Genomic DNA, 7,391 nt, shown 5'->3' with positions numbered 1-7,391 from the left:
ATTGTTGCACCATATGGTGAATGTAATTAACGTCACTCAACTGTATACTTAGAAATGGTTAAATAACAAATGTTTTGTTATACATATTTACTATGATTAAAAAAAAAAGACAAACATCAAAGCCTCTCGCCCCCCCCCACACCCCCCCTCCCAAAATCCTGTTGCTGGACAATGATTTGACACTCCTGGCAACATTTTAAAAAACAATATAGGCAATCCAAGATGGCAGCATAGTCAGATGCCTTATAACAACCCTCTTACAATAAAGACCAGAGAAAACAAGTGAACCAGATACAGATGACAACTTTGGAACCCTGAGCATCAAAGACAAGGCTGAAGAATTGGACCAAGTGCCAATGGAAGGGGAAACTGTGAAAAACAGTAGACACGGAGAATTAAGGATTGCTGGCGCCCTGCCAGTCGAACCTGCACAGCATGGCCATACTGAGACAAAGCAAACAGCATTCCCAGCTGAAGCCTCCATCACCTGGTCTAGCCAAGCAGGAGCAACTCTGTACCCAGAGCCAGAGCCAAGCAGGAGTGTTCCCACCCTGCAAAAGTTAAATGCACTCACCTCACCCACCACACTTCCCCCAAAACCCCTTGCCAGAGGCCCGCAGACCACTGTGGTCCGGCAGCACCCACCACTGCCCCGCCTCTTGAGCTGGGTGCCCATTCACCAGCAGCACCCGCTTCTGCACCAATCCACCCATGCTGGGGACCTGTGGACTGGCAGTATCCCGTCTTCTGCCCACCCAACTGCACCGAGGGCCTGTGATCCAGCAGTGTCTGTTGCTCCACTTAGCCATCCATGCCGGGAGACTGTAGTCTGGTGGCGCCCCGCTCTTCTGTCCACACACCTATGCCAGGGGCCTGGCTGCCAGAGCTGAGAACTGGCAGCATCACCTCTTCCACTCAGCCAACCATGCTGGGGTCCTAAGGACCGGCAGCACCTGCTCCTCTACCCAATCACTGCACCAGGGGTCCACAGACCAGTGGTGCCTGCTGCTCCACCAAGCCATTGGTGCCGGGAGCCCATGAACCAGAGGCACCCACTTCTAAGCCCAGCCACCCACACTGGGGGCCCGCAGACCAGTGGTACCTCCTACTCCCTCCATCCACCTGTGCTGGGGGCCCAAGGACAGGCAGCACACCCTCCCCCGTGTCATGTTCTGGCAGACAGGGGCATGCCCTCCTAGCAGATACCCATGACTGGCAGCATTCCCCCCTCACCCTCCTCTCTTGCAACCAGAAGCTTGTGTCCACTCTGACCACCCCCGCACAGCCCTGCCCACCTGGGACCATGGGAGAGTGTTTCTGTACCACTCAACTGGTGATTGGTGACCCGTGTGCCCTCGCCCCGACCACCCAGCATCCAGCAGTGCACACACACAACAGCCAACCCAGTGATCAGTGAGAATGCCTCCTGCACCCATGCCCAGGTGACCAACCAGACAGACACATGACTTCACCTGCAACACCAGCTACGTCCTCAGCCGCCCCACAAGAACAGTGAACAGAGACCCGGGCTGCTACCCCATCCACCCAGAGACATGTGGTGAGAGCTCCAGTATGGCCACGCTAGTGACCAGAGTAGCAAACATGTCCTGCCTACTTAGATGTATCAAAACAAAACAAAAAATCAGGGTGCAGCAAACAAACATACAATAAATAAATAAATATAAAAACACCTTAATGGCTCAAAAACGACACACAATATTAAATCACATAAAAAGGCAGGAAAAGATGGCCCAGCAAGTGAGCAAAATGAAGAACCAGAAAACTTATGGAGGAATTAATGGTAATGGAACTACCTGATAAGGAATTCAAAAGACTAATGTCATAGAGTGAATTGCGTCCCCCAAAACTATGTGTATCAATTTAGCTAAGCCATGATTTCCAGTATTATATGATTGTCCACCATTTTGTCCTCTGATGTGATTTCCCATGTGTTGTAAATCCTATCACTATGATGTTAATGAGATGGATTAGCAGCAGTTATGTTGATGAGATCTACAAGATCTTAAGCCAAACTCTTGAAATATAATAGAAAGAAGTGAGCAGAGAGACAGCGGTAGGAGGGACCTCATACCACCAAGAAAGCAGTGCTGGGAGCAGAGCGTGTCCTTTGGACTCAGGGTTCCCGCACGAAGAAGCTCCTAGTTCCTCCAGAGCTGACAGAGACAGCCTTACCCTGGAGCTGACACCCTGAATTTGGACTTCTAGCCTACCAGTCTGTGAGAGAATAAACTTCTGTTTGTTAAAGCCATCCATTTGTGGTATTTCTGTTACAGCAGCACTAGATAACTAAGACAGAATTTGGTACCAAAAGAATGGGGTGCTGCTGTAACAGATACCTAAAATGTGGAAGTGGTTTTGAAACTCTGAGTGGATAGAGGACTCAGAAGGACGTAAGGAGAACTGTTAACATTGGAGAACTGGCAGCAACAAAGGACCGGCAGTGGCAGAGAACCAGCAGTGGCAGATCCAGGAGACCAGCACCACACAGCACTGGAGCTGACCCACGGAGTAAGAGAACTGAGTGCCTTTGCAAAACGAGGGTTCCTGGCAGAGTGGGGTGCCTCCAGGCAATTATCAGAAGTGCTAGGCTTGCCAACCCACAGAACAAGAGAGTTCAGTACGTTCTGACTGAGGTTTACCGGCGGAGTGGGGTGCACTTATTCGTGGAGCTACAGAGCTATTGGGACACTTGTCCCAGCAGGGCAGATGTGGGCAGAAAGGCCCAAGGGGCTGAGAGGCCAAGAAACCAGGAAACAGAAGTCAAGCTGCCTCAGCTGACCTCTGGGGTTTCCAAGGTAGAGCCGTGGCCTCTGGTGTTTCTAAGGGCAGAGTCACCATTTGGATGGACTAGGAAATTAGTGCACCTAAAGCCAAGAGAGTAGAGTTGCACAGCAGCACTAGATAACTAAGAAAACTAACATGTAGAGTTCTCAAAGAAATCAAGGAAAACACAGACAAAGCAATAGAAGAACTCAGAAAAACAATACAAGAACGAAATGACAAAATAGACAATTAGAAACCATACAAAAACAGCAACTAGAAATCCTAAAAATTTTCTGAAATACACTACTCAACAGAAGGACACAGAAGCAGAACTGAATCAACAGAAAACAGAATCAGTGAAATAGACTGACACCAATTTGTTTGAGGAAAATTCAGAAAAAAGAATGAAGAAAGCCTAAGAATTAGGTGGGACTTTATCAAGAAGAAAAATGTATGTGTTAGCAGAATTCCAAAACAGGAAGAGACAAAAAAAAAACAGAATTGTCCAAGATTTCCTGGCAGAAAACTTCCCTAATATCACAAAAGATGAGAAGATATCCACCTAAGAAGCTCAATGAGTCCCATACAGGATAGATCCCCCAAAAAAGTCACCAAGATATATCATAATCAAACCTGTCAAAACCAAAGACAAAGAAAGAATCCTGACAACAGCTCGGGAAAAACAAAGTACCCTAACAAAGGCGAACCAATAACACTAAGCTCTGATTACTTGGCAGAAACAATGCAGGCAAGAAGGCAAGAAATATTACAGGGAGTCCCTCAGACAGACAACTAACAACATCGGACAACAACCTGAGATTAGGACACAGGACAGCATCAGCCAGATAAAGAATTCTCAAAAATAAACAAAGCTAAAAGACTGAAAACAGGGAACCAGAGACGTCAACCTGTAAATAATGACAACATCAAAACAAAAAGGAAGAATAAATGGTGTAGTTATAGAACTTTCGTATGGAGAGGAAGTCAAGGCAATATCAAGAAATAAAAGACTGCTTTAAACTTAGGAAGCTAAAGGTAAATTTCAAGGTAACCACAAAGAAAGTTAACAAACCTACTCATTGATATAAAAAAAGAAAAACATAAAGACCCAGTAAACACAAAAGCAACAACAACAAAAGAAAAGAAAATCCACAAACAAAAAGAACTCAGCACAGAAAATTAAGCAGAACAAAGAACGCGTTAACACCACAAAAAAAAAAAAAAAAAGACAGCAGTAAACTCATACCTACTGATAATCATATCGAATGTAAATGGCTTAAATGTACCACTAAAGAGACAGACAGTGGCAGATGTATTAAAAAATATGACCCATCAATATGCTGTCCACAAGAGACACACCTTGGATACAAAGACATAAATAAACTAAAACTCAAAGAATGGAAGAAAATGTATCAAACAAACAATCAAAAAAGAGCAGGAGTGGCCAATATTAATCTCTGAAAAAACAGACTTTAAGGCAAAATCCACCATAAAAGACAAGGAAGGACGTTATATAATGGTTAAAGGGTCAATCTACCAAGAGGACATAACCACAGTAAATATATATATACCCAATGACAGGGCTCCAAGATACATAAAACAAATTCCAATAGCAATGAAAAGAGAAATAGAGAGTTGCAAAATAATAGTGGGAGACTTTAACACACCACTTTCAGTGAAAGAACAACCAGAAAGACACAGAAGCTCTAAATGCCACAATCAACCAACTTGACTCACAGACATACACAGAACGCTCCACGCAACAGCAGCAAAGTATATATTCTTTTTCAACATACACAGATCATTCTCCAGAAAAAGACTGTATCACCATGGTAGTCAAAACAGCTTGGTACTGGTATGGTGCAATGACAGACACATAGACCAAAGAAAAAGAATTGAGGACCCAGACATAAATCCATCCACCTATGGACAGCTGACCTTTGACAAAGGACCAAAGTCCATTAAATGGGGAAGAGATAGTCTCTCCAAAAAATGGTGCTGATAAAACTGAATGTCTATCTGTAGAAAAATGAAACAGGACCCATACCTCATATGATACACAAGACTAACTCAAAATGAATGCAGACCTAAACACAAAACCTAAAATGATAAAGATCATGGAAGAAAAAATCAGGACAATGTTCGAGTTCCTAACGTACAGCATAAATAGAAAACCAAACATAACTAAAAACACACAAACAGCAGAAGATGAGCTAGATAAACATGACCTTCTAAAAACTGAACACTTACGCTCATCAAAAGACTTCTCCAAAAGAATAAAAAGAGAACCTCCAGAATGGGAAAGAAAATTTTGGCTGTGACGTATCTGACAAGGGTTTTATCTCTAAAATTTATAGAAAATTTCAACACCTAAATAACAAAAAGAAAAAATTCAATCATAAAAATGGTCAAAGGATATGAACAGACACTTCACCAAAAAAGACATTCAGGTGGCTAACAGACACATGAAGAAATGCTTGGGATCATCAGCCATTAAAAAGGTCCAAATCAAAACTACAATGAGATACCATCTCCTCCTGACAATAACGACACTCATCAAAAAAAGAAAATAAATGTTGGCAAGATTGTGGGGAGACTAGAATTCTTCTACATTGCTGATGGAAATATAAAATGGTACAACCACTATGGAAAACTGATGCTTCTTTAAAAAGCTAGAAATAAAAACACCATGTGATTCAGCAATTCTACTCATAGGTATATACCCTAGAGGAATAAGAGCAGTGACATAAACAGATATAAGTACACCCATGTTCACTGAAACATTATTAACAATAGCAAAAAGATGGAAACAACCTAAGTGCCCATCAACAAATGAATGGATAAATACAGTGTGATATATACACACAATGGAATACTGCACAACGATAAAGAGTAATGACAAATCTGTGACACATCTCACAACATGAATGAATTTGGAAGACACTATGCTGAGTGGAATAAGTCAGTCACAAAAGGATAAATAATGTATGAGACCACTGTTATAAACAAAAAAAGGTTTACACACAGAAAAAAAAAATTCTTCTATGGTTACCAGGGATGGGAGGGATACAGAGGCAAAATTACTAACGAGATAGAAGACATATGTTAATATTGGTGAAGAGAAAGGCAATACACAACACGGGGGAAGTCAGCACAACATGACCAAGGCAAAGGAAGACACTGAGAAGAATACAAAAATAAAGGGCAACTACTGGAACCCCGGTGGTACAGTGGTTAAGTGTTTGGCTGTTAACCAAAAAGTTGGCAGTTCAAATCCACCAGCTGTTCCTTGGAGACCCTAGGGAGCAGTTCTACTCTGTCCGACAGGGTCACTATGAGTCAGAATCCATTTGACAGCAATGGTTTTTTTTTTCTTTTACGGTAATTACTATAACCTATAATACAATCCTGAAACAACAGTATTAACAAACAAAGAGGTGTGGGAGGGTGTAAGGGAGCATACCCACCTACAGCCATATTTCTACATACGTATTTCTACGTACATAATTGTAGGTGCTGCATGTATATTAATATAGACACTGGAGCACACAAGGGGCACAGTCATGGATACTTTTTAGACATAACCAAGCACCTCACAGGACAAAGTTCCTAAGCTCAAAGGCAAAGGACCGTAGACTTGGGAGATATCTATGTCAACTGGCACAGCATCGCTCATAAAGACAATGGTCTACATCCTACTTTGGTGAGTAGCGTCTGGGGTCTTAAAAGCTTGTGAGTGGCCACCTAAATTACAACTATTGGTGTCTTCCCATGCACAGCAGAGGACAATGAAGGAAACCAAAGACTCAAGGCAGCAATTAGTCGAAAGGACTAATGGACCACATGACCACAGCCTGTACAACCCCGAGACCAGAAGAACTAGATGGTGCATGGTCATACTACTGACCATCCTGACTGGGATCACAACACAGGGTCCTGGATAGAGCAGGAGAAAAATGTAGAACAAAAAATCAAATTCACAAAAAAGACCAGACTTGCTGGTCTGACAGAGACTGGAGGAACCCCCCAAGACTATAGCCCTAAGACATCCTTCTGACCTGGAACTGAAGCCATTACCAGAGACTACCTTTCAGCCAAACAATAGACAGGCCCATAAAATAAACATTAACACCTGAGAGAACCGTGTTCCTTAGAATAATCAATTATACAAGCTCAAAAGGGCAGTATTTGCCCAAAAGCAAAGATGAGAAGGCAAGGGGTAGAAAATTTGGACAAAAGGAAACGAGATGGAGAGTACTGACACACTGTGGGGGATAAAACCAATGTCATAGAACATTTTATGTACAAAGTATCAAATGGGAAACGAATTTGCTCTGTAAACTTTCACCTAAAGCACAATGAAAAATTAAAACAACAAATAAACACCATGTCTGTCTCTCTCTCTCACTCTCCCCCAGGCTGTGGACTCTAGAGGACAATATGGTTTTCAACAATAGCAGTTAAGTCTATGTAGTCTCTCAAAAGACCTGCTTTGATAGAGACAGCCCTCAGTGGAATGTGAAAGTTCTGGTATGTTTGTTTAACAGCCAGTCACACCACACGCCAGTGTAATGCCAAAGCAAACAACATGTCAGAAGGCAGAGGTC

At 42.7% G+C, this 7,391-nt stretch overlaps 1 protein-coding gene across 1 annotated transcript in view; it reads right to left on the bottom strand.

Moving 5' to 3' along the window:
• The window catches only part of APPL1 (adaptor protein, phosphotyrosine interacting with PH domain and leucine zipper 1), a 46,017-nt gene that overhangs the window by 6,289 nt on the left and 32,337 nt on the right, over positions 1–7,391 (bottom strand). The window lies entirely within an intron of this gene.

This window comes from Elephas maximus, chromosome 20 (assembly GCF_024166365.1).
Source record: "Elephas maximus indicus isolate mEleMax1 chromosome 20, mEleMax1 primary haplotype, whole genome shotgun sequence".
In the NCBI taxonomy this organism is placed as follows: Eukaryota; Metazoa; Chordata; class Mammalia; order Proboscidea; family Elephantidae; genus Elephas; species Elephas maximus.
This window is presented reverse-complemented; position numbering and strand designations above follow the sequence as displayed.